The sequence below is a fragment of the Ixodes scapularis genome, unplaced genomic scaffold (assembly GCF_016920785.2).
Source record: "Ixodes scapularis isolate PalLabHiFi unplaced genomic scaffold, ASM1692078v2 PGA_scaffold1__304_contigs__length_218370807, whole genome shotgun sequence".
Lineage (NCBI taxonomy): Eukaryota > Metazoa > Arthropoda > Arachnida > Ixodida > Ixodidae > Ixodes > Ixodes scapularis.
In genome coordinates this window covers 96,696,707-96,718,599 of record NW_024609846.1, presented here as the reverse complement: position 1 = coordinate 96,718,599, position 21,893 = coordinate 96,696,707, and positions in this window count along the sequence as shown.

The following is a 21,893-nucleotide window of genomic DNA, read 5'->3' as shown; positions in this document are numbered from 1 at the left end:
TTGTCATTCGTGACAGTATGCAGCAGCGTGAATGGGTCCGTAACCGCCGCAATGCCACTGTCACCTCGACTTCCACTGCATCGAGCGTTTCAGATTCCCTTGCCAAAGAAGAGCACATCGCTCGCCTGGAAAGCCGCCGTCGAGAACAGAACCAGCGATGTAAAGGGCGCCGGCGTTCCAACGCCACGGACGACGACCGTGCCACGGAGGCCAAGCGCAAGCGCGAGGCCCGGCGACGACTACACTCCACGCTGGCTGAACAGTTCCCGGGTGCAACGGCGATGTTCCGAAGGGAATCCGTAGATTACCCGTTTGGCGCCACGTGCGCCGTGTGCGTCCGACTCTGGGTCGCCGGAGACGTATCCACGATCGGCGGCGTGTCAAATGAGAAGCGGGAAACGGGCGCGTGCGCATTGCGGCAGTGTATTGAGTACAGCTCCGCTGGTCTTCCTTGTTCACGAGAGTGGAAAGGCTGAACGTGTTTTTTACAGAAAGGAAGCTACGCTTTGTAGTTTTACAAGAAAAAAAACCGAGGTGTGAAATACACCTTTGACAAAAAGTTTAGATTGCTATATGCAGGCACCGATTTTTACGGTGTTTTTTAAATCGAGCCTGGTGACTTGGGACACCCCAAATATAGCGACGTGTGGCAACCCCCAAAGTCCTCCAAAGACCTGGTAGGACCAGCCTGACACGCAGGGATTACCACACACATCAGTAAGCTATCCTCAATCTTTTGTCGTCATGGATGGAGACAATGTTTCACCGGAAGAATTTTATGAGCTTAACAGCGGCTGGAGGGACGCAATTAAGAAAACATATGCGAGGCGCAGGGCGCTCAGCCTAGCGTTGCAACCCCGCCAAAATCAACCCGAGAAGACTGACCTTGAGGCCAAAAAGGCAGCTAGAGGAAGGAATCCCCGAGGCTTCCCAAGCTACCTGAAGAGGACGTCCGTGTGGTCCTTCGGTTGCGCGGGGGCATTCAACTGAAATCGGACTGCGTGGCACTACAGCGTAGCCTACAACTAGCGGTGAACGTGACTGGTGGCATGGCAGCTAGGGACACCTTTCGGCTAAAGGAGCAGCACAACACACTTCTCATCAGCACACTGAATCACGAAAACGTCACGTGCTACAGTCAACTCACGAAGTACACCTATTGAGAGAAAGAGTGGGAGGTCACCCCCTACGTCGTTCCTCCCCATAACACCCAGCGAGGTGTCATTCAAGGTGTACCGCAAGAAGACTCTGAGCAAGGCATTCTTGAGAATCTCGTTCACGACAGAAATCCATCTGCCCTGCAAGTACGTCGCACGGGAAGCTCCAACTCTGTCTTCATTATCTTTGAAGACAACCGTGTACCCTTTTGAGTCTGGTACGGGAACGTCGACTTTCAATGTTACGTCTATAAGGTGGAAATTTGCACGACCTGCGGCAGCGTGGGACACAGGGGGGATGTCTGCCCCACTCCTACAGATCGCCATTGCACTGCGTGCTACGTGCTCAACCCAGCATTCACTTGCGATTGCCTACTATCCTGCAAGATTTGCAGCAAGAGTCATCCGACGGGGGACAAAAAATGCAAGCTCCTTTACAAGACCCCGCATATCCTAATCAAGCGCAGTGGGATCGTCTCCAACAGCACGTGGAAAAGCGCACGCCATTGCAGCCGAGCTCAATCCACTTCCCTCCTCTCCCACCTGTGTCGCAGTCGCAGAGCCGCACGCCAGCAAAGCGGCAAGCCCCGTGGATACCTAGCAGAAGCCGCTCCTGGTCCCGACAAAGGGTTGGAGGGGCACAAACCGTTCAATGGGGTGTGCAGCCCGCCAGAGAGCCGATGTGGAAGAGCAAGGACAAGACGGCCAACAACTCCAGAAACTCTGACTTGAGCGATCTTCGCAGGATGGTTACCCAGCTTCGCGACGGGAACTCACGGCTGTTCAACCAACCCGAACAGACAAAGCAGGAATACACCAACCTTCGACAGCAATTCCAAGCTGGGGCGACACTCCCAACACAACATCCCCACCTGTCAAGTGCAAAATGGCGACACAATCCAAATCTCCTGCCCTTGCAAGAGAGGGAGGCTCTTCAGCCCCCTCTGTTCAACAGGAAATCCACCAAGCCTTTGCCGAAATGTTGCAGAACCCAACATGACTCACCAGTCTCGCCTCACAACTTGACCGCCTCCGGACGACACCGCCTCACCCGCAAGAACACCAAGCAAAAATCCAACGCCTGCATCATCTGGCAGTGGAACTGTCTATTCACAAACGGGGAGAGAACGGCAAAGAAGGTCTACAAGGCTTCAGTTGTCCCGCCTCAAGCACAAATTTCCTATCTTTGATAATGCACCGGCGTCTCTGCGCTTCGCGCATGCATGCACGGCCAAAGCACGCCAGAGGGCATCAAGCGCGTCCTGGAAGCCGGACATTCTAAAGACACACTCCGCTGTTCTCACCTTGTCAGCAAGCATACCAGTCAGCACAAGTACTCGTAATCCACTTCCATCGCTTGTTGGACACATTTTACAATGAAGCTAATTCAAAGACAGAAAAAAAAAAGCAGGAACAGTGATTGCAGGCACTTCGGGTATCGCAACTTCTGAAGGTTTTCCTTTAGGGCCGGCAGTGGCGACTGTCTAAATCCGTCATTCAACCATGCTCAACTTGCGTGTGTAAAGACGCAGTCTGCCTAAGGGCGCTTTCCTTTCTTGCATTAAAAAAAACAAAAACAAAACTTGCACTTGGATTGAACAATGGCGGCCGACAACGCCCATGCACCCTGGGTTATTAGGTCATCTCAGTTCTGCAACTCCGCTACATTATGATTTTCGTTGGCTACCCTTAGTGTTCCCAAATGACAAATTCTTTTCAAATTCTATGAGGCTGTTATTTGCATTGACATGTTTTAAAACAATTGCTCGTTTTCTTTTAAACACATACCCTTTATATTCCTGTGGGCATAAAAACATTTTAAAATCCTCACCTGCTTAAAAGCACCTTTGCACACTCTATGCATTTACAGTAGATTGAACCAGTCGCCGACAACAAAATTTCTGTGTTCCATTGTATTTTAAACCCCTGAAGTGTTTTTAGTTTTGGGGAAATTACTCATCCTCAACTGCTTGATTGTCTTCAAAATTACAGTGGTTGCCTTCAAAACCAAGTTTATAGCCACAAAAAAAAAAAAAGAAAAAAAATTGAAGTGATTACATTTGTTGGAAGAGCCTCAAACTAAGCCATGGGTGAGCCTGGTTCAACCAAGACGGTGGGGATTCCCAGATTTAGCCGCCGTGGGAAAAGGATGTGTTTCTCGGCGCTCCTGCCGAGTTGCGTGTATTTCCCCTGCCCGACCGAACCCGAGCTTCCTTTTTCCTCTGGAAAGCTTCGCTCGCCCCCGGCGAGGAGTTGACCGAAGGAAAGTGACTCTCAGCCACAATACGAGCCCGTTTTTGCCGAAGCCTCTGATCTTGACGACGACGCCGGCCAGCGGAAAGTTAGTCGTTAGTCCTAGTTTGCCCAGCCTTTGGCTACGATTGGCCACCGCCCTCAGCACGAAACTGCTGACTTCCTCCGAAGCGGAAATGACTCCCGATGCATCTCTGCTGCCTGGCGAAATGCTGGCAACGGCATCAAAGCAAGGAACTTCCGCCATCCCCATCACAAATAAAAGCCCCCCCCCCCCCCCCCCACAAAGAGGGCCCGCGAAAAGAGCGATAGCAAAGAGAGTTCCTTTGGATCACAGTATCCCGGAGGAAGTGGACCAACAAGCTAAACAAAGGTAGCAAATTACCCCGTCATGACTTGGACAGATACCAAGCCACCATCTGCCCACAGGCCCACTTTGAAGTCTCAAAACTCTCGAGCTACCTCATCGGAGAACTACAAATAAGAATAGGCGAGACCGTTCTTGAAGATCACCTCGCCTACTGCGGCAACAGAATGACGAACACGATTTTCGCCACTGTTTACGACGAACGACACTTCGCAAGTTTGCTTCAGCTCACGCACCTTGAGACAGGCAGCGACAAGGTCAATGCCCAAGTCTACCGAACGGCCACAAGAGAATTTCCAAGCGGGACTGTTCATCTGACACCTGACATTCCAGCAGCGAAGCTTCTCGAGGGGATTTGAATTTTACCTACAAATCGCATTTGTGGCAGTGCCTAGCTTTAGTTTCAAAACAACTTTAAATTTATTTTACCGCTGGGCCACCACTCTCGATCACCACGCATAGGTGCCACGTTCGAGCATCGCAGACTTGATTCTTTTTCTTCGGGTGACTGCAAACAACTCGGCTAATAATTACTCGTGAGAACCTGCCTTCTGTAGTTATCAAAAAGGCCTCATAGCCATCCAACAGCCTGTAAAACTCAACACTTTGCCCGCACCTCATTTGGAACCAGAATAAAATGGAAACATTTTTAACCCATTCGCTACCAAAGCCAGCGAATCGCCGGGCGTGCCATTAGGGGCCATATTGCCAAGGCCGGCGATTCGCCGGTCTGCATGAAGTTGTTTTAAAGAGGCATTCATAGATGGCGCGCTATGTAGACTTGGGGTAGTGTAGTTAGATACATTGCCAGCAGATGGCGAGGGTCGTTCCGCTCGGTGTGTTTGTTTGAGCTTGTTCTTTTGTGTGACGCGCAATACGCGTGTGTCTATTTCTGTTTCGATCTCGTCCGCGTTGTGACAGGATCAATTTTTTTTACTACCTTTGGTCGTCGTTGGCTGCACTCCGCTCCGAATGTTATTTGCCGCGTGATGGAAGCCACCGGCGTCTACTTTCGAAAAAAGCTGCAGTGGCGCGAGTGTTCGTGAATAACGCCACTTCACGAATTTAGGGTCTTGTGACTGCGAACTCTATAGAAAAAAACTGTCAGTGCGCAGGCCAGCTGGTGGATGTTGATCATCATGTAGAAAACCCGAGACTGTGGTAAAAGCAGAGAAACTTGGTCGAAGAAGAAGGACAGAGGAAAAGAAAGAGACATTCTTTTCCCCTGTCCTTCTTCAACAAAGTCTCCCTGCTTTTACCACAGTCTCGGGTTTTCTACCTCATGAACTCTATAGAGTGGCATGTAACTTGTTAAATGGAGCACACGTAGCAGCCACTGATAATTTCTGTACTTTTTAGGCCCACTTCGAGGATGCCAGCTTTGAGCAGAGCCAGAAGGATAACTGGCGAAAACTCACAAGGAATGCCATCCCGACATTGTTTGCCTTTCGTCATAAGTGTTGACAGACCAATAGGCAGCTTTAGTAAAATTCCTCAACCGTGGATGTACTGTTTTGCACGAATTAACTACAACTATTTTGGCCTTTTGGTCTGTCTTGTGTCCATCAGTACAAAAGGCACTCACCTAATTATTTGATGCCGAAAATTGTCTGTGCGTTGTTTTACAAGTGGCTTATACTGAATGCATGATCAGGTTCATGTCCTCGTTGCCACACTTAGGATCTGACAAAGGGTGGTCACAACTAGGCACGCATACTAGATAGAATGTCGAGCTCAGTCCAAAGCGGGAGGCGGGAGTGCTCCATTTCTCTCTCTTACGAACTGCACATACGAGGTATATTTGTTTTCTCAAAACCAGTTGGAGCCAAGGGGGAGTGACTAAACATTATGCATTAGTGGAACCTCCTCCGCAAGCACTAAATTTTCCGGCCTCCCAGGGTTGAGCATTCGCTGCCTGGACACTGGTTTGGGTGGTAGTTCGACTTATGCTTGCCATATTTATCTATATTTCTTGCGCTCTGGCAGACCTAGTTGGGCAACGCTTGGCTTCATAGTTTGTCCGAAGTTTGATAATACCTTCGATGAAACAATTCGAAAGGTTCAGCAGGCATTCGACGAAGATACTCCGTGGGTTCCACAAATTAAAAATTGTCGCAAATAAAAATATAAAGCGGATGAATAAAACTTGAAATGAAAGTTTAATGCGGTGAACTTGTGCAGGGAAACAAAAAAAAAAACAAAAAAACACCGTACATGATTTGACGGCACTGGAACGGCGACTGCCTTCAGCTATGTGAAGCTCCTTTCGTGAGCGCATGGGTATCTAGAACATTCCGTCTGGAAAGCTTGCCCATCGAAGTTTCCAAGCTCGGACAAATAACAAGATTCTCGATCTATTTGGAACATTCCAGTCATGCATAGAAAAGAAAGATAAAAAGGACTAACGCTGGCAGGAATCGAGCCCCCCGGCCAGCAGTGTGAGAGTTGAGCGTGCTGCCGACATAGCTATTCGCACGCGGTAATATTTGTTTAATTGTTTTAAAACTGGCCGAACTTGAGTTGGAAGTTAGGACTATGGTTGGTGGTTCGAGAAATTGTAGTGACATTGGGATTCTGCATAACTATGCATATGAGATTTAAATAGATGGTTTGAACATGGGCACAGTGGTCTTGAAACTTCTGTCCAAGCTGCTCTCGTGCAAACACAAAGACCTCTGCTCTGACTTTGCGCAGTATACAGCTACTTCCCTATCATACTCAAAATATACTTCGTTCACCCTTAAGCTGACGGTGCGGTGGAAGCTGCATGCTCGTTGGACCAGTTAACTGTCGGCCTCGCACCACGAGATCACCCCCCTTTCCGCATACTCACGCTCAGAGTGAGACGACGCGATAAGAGGCAGGCCATTGATCGGTCTAGCAAAAAGGTAGCTTCCAGCGCTCTATCAGCTTGGGGGTGAACGGAGCATAGAAGGGGTGTGCACACTGTAATGCTCTGAAGCCAGTGCCATAGTAGTTTGAAGCTGTCCAGCACGTTTTATAACATCCTTTTTGTGGCAGCCTTGGTTTCCTTCATTATTGTCTTGCTGTTTGTTGCTGTACCTCCGCTTGCTTTGGCTTTCCTTTTGACTAGCTTTGGCCATACCCTGCTTTGCTTTGGCTTTACCTTGCTGCACATTGCCTTGCTTTATTTCTTTTACCACACCTTGCCTCGACTTCTCCTTGCTATGCTCTTGTGTCTGGCATCGCTGCCATTCGGTTGAGGCCAGGTGATGGCGAGGGTCACTATAGGGTGTGCCGATGTGTCCTTCATGAGAACAGCGGCAAGAACATCTCATTTCGGATGCCATGCTGGATAGAATGTCGGGCCCTGTGCAAGTAGCAAGGCTTTTAGTTCACTTTTACAAACTGCGACTACAGCGCTAGTGAGGGAGCCTGCATTGCACACCGTGTGCACCTTTGGTGCATGTTAAAGGGTCCCCAAGTGGGATCCTTTCCAGCTGTAAGGCAAATTTCAAGGTTTCACCAAATGTTCCTATCTGATGTTGTGTGCACTTCATTAAATAGACATAAGCTTCCACGTGTGTTCTCACAAATGCCCACCACTGCCTATACTTACAGTAGTTAGACGGGATATGCCTTTATGCTTAAAGTGGAGGCATGTAGTCCTAATACAGCAGATTATAACATGTGCCCTTCATTTTGAGTTCAATGCTTCTGCCTCATAGTAATTTCTTTTTGCAGCTGTGCCGAAACAATGGAAGCCACCAAGGCGCCTGCCCTCAGCAGCGGTATCCACCAGTGCACTGGCATCTCGACCACCAACTGAAAACAGTGGTACAAGCTGCCATGTAGATGCACCGGGAACGTTGTGCCTTGATACCGGGGTGCCTGACAGTGCACCACTCCGTCAGCCAGGGCGTCAACTTCCCAACAATATTGAGAACAGTGTGTCGCAGTCACCACCACAAGCTGCGAGCATGGACATGTGTTGCAGCTCTGTCATGACCAGCGCAGTGCACTTAGCAGAGGTGCCTTCTTCCACTGTGGAAACTGGCATAAGTGCCTGCTTACCAAGGTGTGTTATTTGTAGCAGTGATGGCAAGTGATGACATAGACCCAGTGCCCCAGCATGCTGCCACAAGCCCACTCAGCCATTTTGTGCCGCTCCAAACAGACAGTGCGGACATCTGCAGCGAGCTCAGCAAGGATGTGACAGCACCTTTCCAGGCCTGTATGGAAAATCCCAGCCTACCTAGGTGCGTCGTGATTAGCAGCAGTACTGACAGTGATAATGAGTGTTTGCCTCATTCACTCGTGCCCACAACAACGTCAAGCCAACCTTTCTCGAGGAGGCCCAAAGGGAATACTTTCACGGATGAGCTACCTCCATCAGGCTTAGTGACAAGAACCTCTGAATACGAACTGGGCATTCCTGGCATGAATACAAGCACCAACAGCATTGGCTCAGGACAGCCATCTAAGCTGGATGTACCAGAGTGTGACGACCTGGTTTTGCAACCTGAGTTGCCACCAGAGGCTGCGCTGCAGTCTTCTCACGAGTCTTCGACTCCCAGTCCAGTTCTCTTCACCCTCTTTGGGAATGGCACAACTAAGAAAGCGGAAGCTACACATTTCCGCACTAATGAGCTTAAAGGGGTCGTGAAACGTTTTAGAAAATTCTGCGCTATGTGCGATATTTTGATTGCCGGTCCTCTATTAGGTAACCCACGCGCATCCGTTTTATCGTCCGGATTAATTTATTAGCGTAAAATGACAATTTCGGTTTCCCGGGCAGCTTGCCTCTCTCTTCTACGGCTACGTCACATTAACACAGCCAATCGGAAAGTTTTGCTCTCCGACGTCACGCGTAGAAGTCAAAGGCGAACAGATACGTTCCTAAGATGCAAGATGCCCGATCGGCTGGCCCTCCCCGAGCTTCAGCGCCGATTAATCGAGCAAAGCAGACTTCTCAGCTTTGTGCCTTATGCGGACACCCCCTTCCGAGGACTACGAGACCGCTCATCATCCGACGGCGACACGGACAGCGAGGACGGGGCGAGCTCTGAGCAGCAAGGTGCGTGTGGCTCGACGAGAGCTCGTTCGAGCCCTGATCATCAACCTCCTGAACCGGGTCGACTTGGATGTACAAACTGGTATGTATTCGTGTTCTACACGCCGTCAATCAACTCGCAAATGAGCGCGGTCGCTGACCCAAACATTTGAATAGGTGCATCTGCGGCCGGTGCGAGGCGATGCCGACCATCATAAAGAGCGTCTGCTGCCGCGAAATTCTGGCAGCGACCGAGAAGCAACCGTCGGGCTGCATTACCAGGAATGTTCGCTTCCACACGCTGTGCATGGAGGAAGTGGTGCTCGACATCATCTTCCATACGCTCCAGGACCACGGCGTACGCGTCGAGAACACAAGATAATGTCACATACAGGCTACATGCCTATATGTACTAGAGGCGCCTGCGCTTACGGGTGCAAATATATTTCTACCTGTACTTCGTCTCACAGTAGCATGGACTAACTGCGAAGGCTGTGCATGGACCTCGCGCTGTACAATCGCTCATGCAGCCGCCGAGCCGTGATGCGCAAAGCAACAACCTCGCACGCATAATAGACCCTGCAAGGTGACACGAAGTATCAATAACATTGTGCTTGTTACCCAGTACGTTTAGCTTTATTTTCGTTTACAGCGTCGGCACGCTGAGAGCACATGCGAGTGTTGATAAGCTGTACCTCCAGACTTACAACTGGTATGTACAAGTGTCTGCTTATAGATATAAAAAAATGACAAAGAAAGGAAGCAGTCCATACACATCTGTTTTATTACTGTGCATCTGGTAACACTTGTATCACTTTGAAAACAGACACTTTGCCTCAGTATAAATTTGCATGGAATTGACCTCGACAAATACTGTATGTAAAAATTAGGACAAGAAAATAAGCAAGTTGTAAATTCAGACAGAAAACAGAGCACTGCACAGAATGGAATCACAATAGTAAAGAAAGAAGCTAAATTCACACCGACGACTCACTGGATGACTCATTTTCCATAGCATAAAATATGTAGCATGGAAAGAAGTCGGTGAAGCGGAAGAAACAGGGGGAGAGCGCATGAGCCACCACACAAGCGGCAGATGCTACGGTCGACGAAAGGGGCAATTCGGGGCTCAGACCGAATAAGTCCTTAGATTGGTGGCAGCGGTGCGATGGCAACTGCTGCACCGGTGGGATGGCGACAGCACTACAGGTCAGTGCCTGATAATTTTTCTGGAGATGAGGACTACGATGCCTGGGAATGCCATTTCAATGTCTGTGCTGCGAAAACAATTGGCATGACGCCAAGAAGCTGCTGTTCCTACCGACTTTACTGCACGGACGAGCTTTCCTGGTTTGCCAGCATCTGGATCTGCAAGATTGCGCATCCTTCGCCTGTCTATTCACTGCCATGTCTAAGTGCTTTGGATCTCCTGCTCAACGAGAAGTCGCTGCCACGCAATTTTGAACGTGGAAACACCGTTTTGGGGAACCATATGACGTGCTTGCCTACGACCTGATGGACTTGTTTTCCAAGGCATACCCAGCAATGCCTTACGAAGACCTTGAAGCTCTTGTGCAGGATCAGTTCAGTGCGGGACTCGGCGATGACCTCCGGTGCCGGGCACTCATTGCTGTTACAACACCTCTGGCAGCTGCAGTAACCGCTGCAAACTGCATCAACTGTCTCGGCAAAGCATCAGTAGACACGTCGTTTACTACTACTGCGGTCGAGGACACGGCATGCGACAAAAGCGGACATAGCATCCCTCACTTCTTCCATGGCTGCTCTCGCGGACAAGATCGAGAACCTTTCCCGAGGGGGCAAACAACCAAACACAAGGGCATTAATCTGGACACTTGGCGAAAAGGTCGGCGAAAAATCTGGCGGCTGTGATTGGCCGACACCACACTTGACATTGTCGTTGGCCGATCATAGCCGCCAGATTTCTCGCCGTCTCTCTCGCCCAATGTCCAGATTAGAGCCCCAGGGCCGGCTTTCTAGAAACAGTGTCTCAGCTGTGACTGGGGCAAAGAAAGCACCGCCAAAGCCACCGCACGAGCTGAGCGGGACTTACACCATGTCTCAAGACGCTTGCGTGCCCCAGCCTTTGCAGTGCTTTCTTTCACCCAGCCTCAGCTGAGCCGCTGTTCTAGCAATCCGGCCCAGGTCTCACGTCAGCAACGCTGCTTCCGTTGTGGCAGAGCAGGACATTCACATGCAGCTGTAATGCCAGGATAGAGAACAAGAAAGAAGGAAACAACTATAACCAACATTGGAACCAATGGCATTCGGAAAACTGATCGATGCCTCAACTTGGAGCCCTGCGCAGGCACCCAACCAACACGGGGCTGAACAAAAACTACAGAGCTTGTCATGGTACTAGAGACGATCGCAGGTGTTTTACTAGACTACTTCGTTGATTCGGGGTCGTCAGTGGCTATCATTGCCTTTAATGCATGGACGCTATTACTGGATGCAAAGCCCAATCGTACCCGAACAGCGCAATGTACACGCCTTGAATTGTGTGACTTTGAACGAGGAAGGCATTTGCTACCCATAAACCGAGGTTGCAGGCATCGGGACTGCACATCCAGTGTTTGTCATTCGCGGTATAACCCAGGAGTGCATCCTTGGCACTGCCTTCCTCACTAGTAGGGGTTCTGTCTTAACATTTTGGATTTCTCGTTGTAAGCAAAGAAACCATGTGCAGAAACTACCAGTGCAAAAATGGAGCCACTGAGAATTTTTACTCCAGTAAGGCTTTCTCCTCACAGTGTAGTTTTTGTCGATGGCCAAGTTTAACTATGAGGGACCGGCCTTTGATGGTGTCTTCGAACCTCGTCCAGACCTCCTTTAGCGAAAAAGAGCGACATCACTCTAGAGCATGTTGTGGTTCGGAGCACCATTCCAGTTTGCGTTCTGAACGACACGAAACAAGCGGTCCGATTATACCAGGGAACAAGAACTCATTGATCATATTAGTAATGCCAATGACGACTTCTTGTTGCAAAGACTCCTCCAAAAATGCCAGCAGCACACAAGAATCCGCATGCATGACACTTCACCAAAACAAATGGAACAAAGAACATCTGCTCCGTACTATTCTTTTTAAAACACAAATACCTAGCCAAGATCTCCTGCACCTAGGAAACCTCTTATTTTCCCTCAAGGACGTCATTTCCCAGGGAGACTTTGGTATTGGCCGCACAGAAGTTCTCGAACACCGTATCGAAATTTGCACGTCGCAGCCCCTGAAAGAATCTCCTCGACGGCTTTTGCCGCATCTTACCAGCTGCAACACAGCATAACGCCGATGCAGAGCACCATCAGAAAGCAGTACAACGATCGGAACGTTCAATAGCAAGATTTTAAAGTTGGCGCAAAGTGTTACTTCACTGCCCAGCGGTGAAACGGGGCAAATTGTCAAAATTCCACTTGCCATGACAGGGGCCCTATACTGTTGTCAAGAAAGCTTCAGGAACACATTTCGGATTGAGCTTGAAGCCTCTAGACACAAGCAGGTCGTTGTGCATCGTAACAGACTGAAACCTTACCGGCAACTCCAATCATCCGGGTGCCATAGACAGCGGCCTGCCTGCAGGCGCAAGTGCTACAGAAGGTTCCTGGGACGTTCTTTTTATCTCCGAACAGGAGTGGCAACCACATGGAAACAGATGATTGTCCACCTGAGTTATTTGAATTCAAGGAAGAAACGCAGGGCGCTAGCATTACTTTTCAAAAGAGTGAACAACCCCCTACGGCAAGCAATGACCCTCCACCTGACTTGCTTCGGTCATGTCAAGAAACGATGCAGCCTTCTAACGAAGTTGAAGCGATCTACATTGACAAGCAGTTCAACAAAATCACGATGGAAGACATACAGGAACATCACTCATCTGAAATACTAAGTGACCCAGATGCCGAACCTGACCGAATAATCAAGACGTTAGACCCCGAGCATCATCGCCAATGAGAAACGGGAGCCAAGAAGAACCTATAAATACACAACAGGCGCCACCTGTGCCAACTGAGACGTCGAGCACTGGCTTTAGTATGAACCTGCGGAACCGTACAAGTCTCTCTCTGCCGGCACGCTTTCGAGACTTTATCCTCACATTAGTTCACAGGTTGTGAACCTTTTCAACGGAAAGAATACAATGAAGTGGAAGAAACAAAACAAAACGAGACAAGTGGCTGAGGCTACAGTCGACAAAAAGGGCAATTCAGGGTTCAGAACGATTCTTATTAAACCGTTACAAAATGTAAAAAAAGGATTTGTGCTACACGTAGCATGTGAGCTGTGTCTTTGGCACTGTGCAAGTGTAGCACCCGTACCTGGTGATGCAAACGAGTTTGTATACAGTGTGCAGTTTTGAATATTGGTATCTGTTGCCTCAACAGTCTAACAACATTAAGTTGGCCATCTTGTAAGCAAGTTGGACGTTTTGATTTTCAATTAACAGTGCTGAATGAAATTGGCATGATATGAAGCAACAACTTTCTCCATGTCAACAGACGGTACCGGTACATCAACTATAGCCAACTTGCGCACTGGCTTTGGGGACGCCTGGGCACGAATCACAGAAAGGTCCTCCCAGCCTGTGCTGTACACAAGATAAGGGAGAGATTTCCGTCAGAGGATTACACTGGCTTTCAGTATGCAAACAGAAACTAAAATCTCTGCCAAAGTTATTATGCTGTTCACATTGTGTTAATCAAAAAGGGGAAGGGGGGGAGGGGGTGCACCAGAGTTAAAGGGTGATGTCTAAAATCCATAAAAGAGCCTTTTCAAGTTTGTCATTGCGAAAACACCAAATTTTTAGTATCATCGAGGTAGTCCACGGATCAAATATTACTATATAATTTCATTTAAATGTTTAATGTACTAGTCATAAGTTTGAGATGCGTCTAGTCACAGAGATGGACCAACTTAAGTCGGAGGCAGACTGTACAACCAACATGGCAGTTAGTACCGCTTGTTCACCTTAGCTAACACTGTTATTGCAGTATAAACGCATTACAACAGACATCCAAACATAACATAGCGGGCGGCCACCAAAAATTAAAAATTTTGTAACGCTTCACTGTATTCACTGGCCTCAGGATTCCATGGAACTACAACGGAGTGGTTTTGGGTGGAGTTTATTGGCTTTGCAGGATTCAGTGTGCCAAGGAACTGCTGGCGTTGTCACGAAGCTCTCTAGAAAATGCAAGTCTCGAAAATCAAAAGATCAGTTCATTAGTGTAGAGTGCGAGCAGAATGAACGCAATAATAGTATCAACAAATTGATCTCTCGATGACATTTACAGCATTCATGTCTCAAATTGCCAAATCTTAAACTGGAAAAACCGCGAGATAATTTTTCTGTTTATTTTTCAACATCACGCATCGTTGCAACGATTCACGTACTTCGCGGCTACTCTGCTTCAACTTAGAATGAACCGCAGCACATGGTACAGGCTCTCTTGGCCTATCAGGCGCCAAAAAGTTGCGATGCTGCGCGGGAGATGCGCCAAGCACTGGAATGGCTCCGCAGGCGTTTGCAAAGTCTCAATGACAAAGCAGCCTCTACACCAGTGAGCTAACGGTGCTCGGAATTCCAACGCTCACTTTACAGCAGAGCGAGCGCAGTCGACCAGATCGAGGCGCAGTCGGTTCTCATGCCGCGATTGCTATGCCGTTGCTCTGTCTTGCACCGACATTCGAAACAACTCACTCGAGGCTGCATGCGGGCCAAATATACGAGTCTATAGCGCGATATAGTGTTGTTACAACGTGTAAAAAGTAGTCCTCACCTCGACAGGGGCACAAGCAGCGGCGCTATGTCCGTCGACGCACACGTCAAGAACGACGAAATATACATTAAAAACACTTTTTAACACCCAAAACAAATGTTTAATTACTTAATCGTGAATTTTGCGCCACCTTAGGGACGTCCTATTACTCCACTGTTCTGCAAATTCCTCAAATATGCAGACACTATTGCTGATATATTTCTTTTTTTATTATTCTGCGATATGATAAGTCGTTAGCACTTTTGAGCCCAGAACTCCTCCATGTGTTGTCATCGTATTGTTGAAATCCCATTTTTTTTTTTTTTTTAACTTTAGCTTTGGGGATTAAAAGGCTAAAGGCGTGAACAAACAGGACGAAAAAAGAGACACGTACGACACGGACAGGCGCCGTGTCGTACGTGTCTCTTTTTTCGTCCTGTTTGTTCACGCCTTTTAACCTTTTAATCGATATGAACCAACTAGCCCCAACCAAAGTTTTATTGCATCAGCTTTGGGGATCTTTGCATCTGTGTTGCATTTATGATTACATGGTTTAAGAAATGGTACAGTTTTTGTTACATGTACACAACCCTCGCAAAACAAAAAATCTATTACCGTGCTGCAAAATATACGGCTCAGGTTATTTCTGAGTAATATTTTTTCTTTGTAATTTCAGTTTATTTGGGGACATTGTGTGCAGAAAGAGGACACTGTTATTTTTGCATTGTAGTTTAGAGTGTGGGTTTTACGGAGTAAAACATAGCATCTTCATACCTCCCGTTTTTGGTTAACACTTGGGAAGGGCAGTTCCTTCGGGACTCCAAAAACTATCTCGGCAAGAACTGTTCTTGGCAATGCAGGAGGAGAGCCCGCGCACAGCTATATTCAGCGCTCAAAGTGGGAGAGGGATTGCGGGCCTGTACCTTCCACTGCATTGCCAAGAAAAGTTGTCCCCGAGTAGCCTTCGTGCTGCTGTCCTGTTCACTCGGTATTGACAGCAGAGTAGACGCTATGCGTATTTTAGGCCAAGCGTGTCTCCGGTTACGGTCACGTGACTATAGTCTCCAAGCGGGTCATAAGGCAGAGAACGGCATCTGCCTGAAGGACACTGCTTGGTAGACCACTCACATAGCATCCACTGCACTATGAACTTTGGGACGAACTCACAAAAGTATCCACTGACAAATCCTTTCGCTCTGTTCATTGTTCGGATGACCCTCGAAGATAAGCCTTTTGTGGGCGCACCCGCCTGGGGACCTTGAAGAAGCAGGATGCAGGCGAAATGCTGGAGGGAGGGGAATGCTTCCTCCCCTCCTCTCCAGCAACCCATCTGCTTCCCCCTACCAGCATTCCTGTCCCTGGAGCTGCGGCCCGTGTAGCTCAGTGTTTGAGAAGTACTACGCGCATATCGGCAACAAGCGATTTCTTCGAAGAAGTCACAGAAATTCTCGTGATGTGGTTTGGTTCGGCAAATGACAGCTTGTACCGCATCGTGTTGAATCTTCACGGAGCCCTACCATCTCGTTTGTGTGCGTACGTGGTTGTTCTCCAGTGTCCATATCAACGAATATCTCGGAATACATCTTTCAAGTCCACTCATTTTTTGGTAAGTGCACGGCAACCTGCTTGTTGGCAACAAGTGGCCGCTGTTCTACAGGTGTTCTTCCAGATTATTTATAGAATTAGGCAGTGTCTATTCTCCCGGCAGCCGGGACAATAATTTTTTCCGAAATTCTACGGAGAGTCGCCTCCCATTAGCTGCCTGAAAGAATGCAACTCCCGGTAGAATACTGAATTTCTTGTTCTCCCGGGTGTTCATGGAAACACGTTTCATAGACAACTTTTCATGGACACGTTTCATCGACACTAAAATATCACTGATACTCGCTATGCAAATCGCACGCTGCGGGGAAATTTTTTCGCGGAAGTGGATATTCTGCTGTCAGCCCGAGAAAAGAATGCCGGCAGTTGTCCCCTATTGGGTCTTGTATAAAACAAATCGTGAAAACGGTTATTTGAAGCTATAAAGTAGCTCACTGGTAAAGTGTCTCATACACAGCGGGACCCTAATTCAATCCACCAGTGCGGGCTTATTTTTTTTCTCTCAAACATTTTTTAAGCATTTTACGATATTTACAACATGTTTTTTTTGTAGTTTTTTTTAATGATTAACATCGAAAAAAAAAAAAAAGAATGTTGTGCACGAAACTTTGCTGAATTAAATGGTAAGGGACTGCGCCCTTCCCGGAGGTGAATTGGGGACATAGCCCGGGGAAAACGAATTCCACCAGTTTTGGACGGCGCTTGTATCACATGGACAGCGCGTGTATCTCAGTCTGAGGCTGCTCATTAAAAAATATAAACCCAATTGCCCCACCTTTACACGCCGCTTCCCAGCGGCCCGCCGGCGGCCCAAGCCTCGCTGTCCTCCATTCACCGCCCCAAAGGGAGTCTCATAAAGTTTCGTTGACAACATTATTTTTTTCAGTGTTAATCGTAAAAAAAAGGAATGCCGTAGGTATATTGCCATATGCCTAAAAAAAAGTAATCCGACACCGACGAATAAACCAGGGTCCCGCAGCATATGAGACGGGCACCTTACCAGGGAGTTGCTCTACAGCTTAAAATAGTTGTTTTCACAATTCGTTTTATACGAGACCCAATAGGAGGCAACTGCCGGCATTTGTTTCCCCGGGCTATTGTGCCGGCGGCAGAATATTCACTTCCTTTTTTTCGCGGGAGTGTCGCCGGCCAGCATACCCGTCCACGCAGCTTCGTGGGCGACGTTCTGCGACGGCTCACTACAAGAATGTTAACCCACGTGTCCCCCTCTACATACCATTTGCGGCGACGATTTGGGGTAACTTGTTACCAGAAAAAAGAGGAAAAAAAAGTTAATCATATTTTGTAAAACAATCTGCTGATGAAACAGCGTGTCTATAAAACGATCTGTCAATGAAACGTCATTCGATGAACTGATTGCCCCCGCCAATGAGAGGCATCTGTCAGGAGAATTTTGGGGAAGATATTTTTCCAGCTGCCGGGAGAACAGACAATGTGGCCTAGAATTACACCGTACCTCCTTGCATTTCGCAGATCGCTTGCACGTTTGTACTTCTCTACGCAACATGCTGTGTGTAATAAACTTCTGGGAAATTTTAAGAGAATATTTTGTGTCTGTTTTGCTACCTGTGTACGAACTCATGTGCGAGTACTTTTTCTTTACGCGTTTCCTTCGTGTATTAAATAGGTTAATTCAGTTCGGGACGTTTTAGATAAGTTTGAAATATCCAACCTTCCAGACGATACCCATTCAGAGACGAGTAATTCGCACGGGTGCCAGATGCTAGCTTGAGAGCGATTCATTTCAGCAGGCATTTGTCAGTAGAGGGATGCCACGGCTAGGCTTTTGCTAGAGCAAGTGAGCCAGCACTGCCTTTTGTGGCTTGATCGCATCTGTTCATTTGCTTGTGCATGATATATTCAGTTACATAGTTCAGAAAGATGCAATGGTAGCCAGTCATCCTTTACTTCACAACGACTTTGTTGAGGTTGCCGAAGAACTTTTAGTCCATTGTGAGCCAAGCTCTTCAGAACATCGCGATGCTACAGAAACAAGTGAACTTATGTAGAGCCTTGGCCCATTCACAACGTGCTGCTTGGGAGTGTGCTTTACTAAGAGCAATGTGGGTTTGAAAGCGTTGATCTTCGACCTTTGGATCTTTTCGTAGATGCCATCAGTGCGAAGCTAAAAATTGAAGAATCGGCAGCTTAAAAATGGTGCTGAAGTGGCTGCCAGGGTCTTGCGACAGGGGAGGCGGCAGGAAGAGGCGTTCAAAAGCCGTAATGGCTCCCTCCCCAGCCCCAGGACTCGCCCCAGGACCCTCCCCAGGACCAGGCATAGGCTCCCCGCTGGGCTTCCTTCCTAGCCCCTTTAAATAAAAGTTCCAAAGAAAGTATTAATTGATCTTAAATTAGTCATTTGCTCGCCAAATAAAATAGTGCATAGACAAAGCATACGAAACAGGCCAGGGATTCTTAAAACCCAATGTTGGAATAACGAGGATTTAAATGCATTGCCATCATTGCATAGCCAGCATTAAAGATATGGCATTAACATTGGGCCATGCCAATGAATTAGCTTGACTGCCAATAACGGCCTATTCAATGAATGAACTTGTATGCCAATGATGACATAGCCATTGAATTAGTGCAAAAGCCAAAAATTGGCATAGCCAATGACATAGTGTAGATGCCAACGATGGCTGAAATATTGGTTTAACGATGGCCCAACAAAGGCGCCAATGATGGCAGGAAAGTTGGTTAAAGAATGGCCTTACATTGGTGCCAATGATGGCTGGAACATTGGTTGAAAGATGGGCCAACGTTGGTGCCAATGATGGCTGCAACACTGGCTGAACGATGGCTCAACGTTGGTGCCAATTATGGCTGGATCATTGGTTGAACGATGGCCCAACATTGGTGTTAATGATGGCTGCAACGTTGGCTGAACAATGGCCCAACGTTGGAGCCAATGATGGCTGGAACATTGGTTGAACGATGGCCCGACGTTGGTACCAATGGCTGGGCCAACATTGGAAGAAGTTGCACTTGGCCAGAATACCAATGTTGGACGAACCTCTGGAGCCAGTGTTTGCCATTGTTGGCCCAATGCAGGTCCAACATTGGTGTGCTGCCTGGGTATGAATGTGCTTGATCCATGTTTATATCTCCACTGGCCTTCCAGACATGGAAGGTGTTTTTCTCCACTCTAGTTATTCAAACATGGCTTGATCAATCATGTTCGTTGCATGTATGGCAGTTGCAACTGCTTATTCTAGCGGCTCTGATAAACAATGAAACCCTGTTTTTTGGCCCATATGAATAAACGATACCTCGCAGAATATGGAAACTTTGTGAGAATGCGACACCAGCATTGATGGTAAAATGCAAAAGCTTGAGGATGTGACGTTTCCTCAATAAAAAGATAGAAAAGAAAAACTAAATTTCTCCATGAACCGATGTCGACCGATACCTAATTTCGTCAAAACAAAATCTAACAATGTGGTTTGTCTGTGGCAATCATTCCAGTGAAATAAACTTGTCAGCGAGAGATGATATTCTCTTCTCTCTTGTTGACAAGTCTATTGTCATTTTCTAATAAATTCATATTTTATCATCACTCCTAGAGTCACATTCTTAGAGTTAAAACGTTCTGTGATGCATAGTTTATTTATACAGGTCGAAAAGAGAGAGAGAGAGAAAATCACTTTAATTAGAGCACAGATTAAGTACCCAAGATATCCTCCGCCTGAAGTACCAGGGCGAGCTGATCTTCCAGTTGCGGCGACGCCAACCATGCACTCCAGGAGGGTGGTGGGGGGTTAGGAAGAAATGAGGTGGTGTAGGCGACCGGGCAATGAAGGAGACAATGTTCTTGATTGGCATAGGGAGCTGGGCAGTTGGGACAGGAAGGGTCTGATCGATAGCGGAAGAGGTAAAGGCGAGCAGGTGTGACGAGGGTGTTTGTCTGGATTTTACGGAGAATGTGGGTCTGCGCGACACTAAGCTGTGGATGTGGTCGAGGTAGAAGTTCATGAGATATACGGATCTGTTTGTAATGTAACTTGAGTGTTTTTTTGTACTCTGCTGCCTCGTCATTGGTCGGGGGGCTTAGCCAGGGGATTGCAGGTGCCCGGCTGTGAAATTCGCGGGCGAGCTGATGTACCAGCTCATTACCTGCTATCCCTGCATGACCAGGGACCCATCGAATCGTGACCGAGGATGAGGAGAGAGAGTGTAGGGCCATTTCAAGGTCCTCTCGAAGATCGGCAGGAATTTGTCTCTGTTGCAAGGAACGTATAGCAGCCATAGAATCAGAGTAGACAGTGTAAGCGGACGTGCGCGGCAATTGGGAGAATGATATGATGGCATGGATAATGGGGACAAGTTCTAACGTGGTGATTGACGGGGGGTCGCTGTATGGACCGCACGTGTGAAGAATAGGTAAGGAATGTTTAGGTATGTAGATTGCGTACGCAGCCGTGCCGGTGTCCAAGATGGAAGCGTCGGTATAGGCTACCGTCTGTGTCTGAAATGGTGGATTATGATGCAAGGTTTGAGCATCTCTGCGACCGTCGTCCAGGCCCGGAGCCATGCGGCGGGGCAGAAGAGCGAAACGCAGATTAGAGGGCAATGGCGAAGCGGGTAAGTGCAAGTAAAAATCAATTGGTGAGAGTCCAGCTTGTTCTAGGATCCAGCGCCCTTGACGTGACCCCGAGAGGCGGGCTAGCTGTCGGTCACGATGGAGGTGTAGGAGTGAGGAGAGGGGAAGGAATAGGCCGGTCTCGTAGAGTCTTTGCCAGGTCGAAAAAGTGTGCTTCATTTTCTCGATTGAACTTGGAAGTTATTTATTTACATCACATATATTATTCATTATATGCTTTATTTTACATGTAGTAAACCCCGTCAAGCAAAGAAGCAGCTCAAACCTGTCATTTAGTTATTTTCAAAAGCATCTTCTCAGCCTTCCTAAGGACATATCGGAGAACGAAATGTCTCATTGGAATATGCTTTCATTTCTTGCTCAATTAGCCTAAAAAAGCTGGTAGATTCCACTGAGGATGACTACAGTATCGAGGGGCATATAAAATCCATGCAAAGAGAGATGGGGAAAACGAACCCAGACACGGACAAGCCCCTTGATGGGACGACCCATATATTTGCTGCCCATCGTCATTGGACTGCCAAGGAGTGCCCCTTTGCCCAGGAAATCCTCCAACACTTTCCAGCTCTCAAAGACCAGAAGAAGCAAGTGTTAATGTCGCTTTAACTGTGCCTTTCAGTTTCCTCACAATCCCCAATATGTATTTCAGATCTTCCTTAAGATTCAGGGGCCACAACATTACTAAAAGTGTTCTTTCCCTTGGTGCCTATTCCATTCTGAAGAGCATCGTAATTAGTGAAGACCTGACATTCATCGGTCATGGGAACGAAAGACTGCTGCACAAGTCACTTGTTGATCTCCAAATATGTTCTCTGCAAGATGTTGAAGCAATCATACAGATTGTACACATGAAGCAATTTTGCTGCAGCTGCACTTACAGTGATACCACCAACTTCAGTACTGTGGCCAAGAAGGTTGGAGGCACGCTCTATCAGAGACTGCTCAGTTTTGACTGATGCAGAAAAAGGTGTGTGCTATGTGTGCCACTGACAAAAAGCTTCAACAGAAAAGCAGTGTCCACACAAGAATGTCTTGAGACATTCTTTTCCAGTCTTTTTTCTTTGACCAAGTTTTCTCAAAAGCCAATTGCTTGGATGCCGA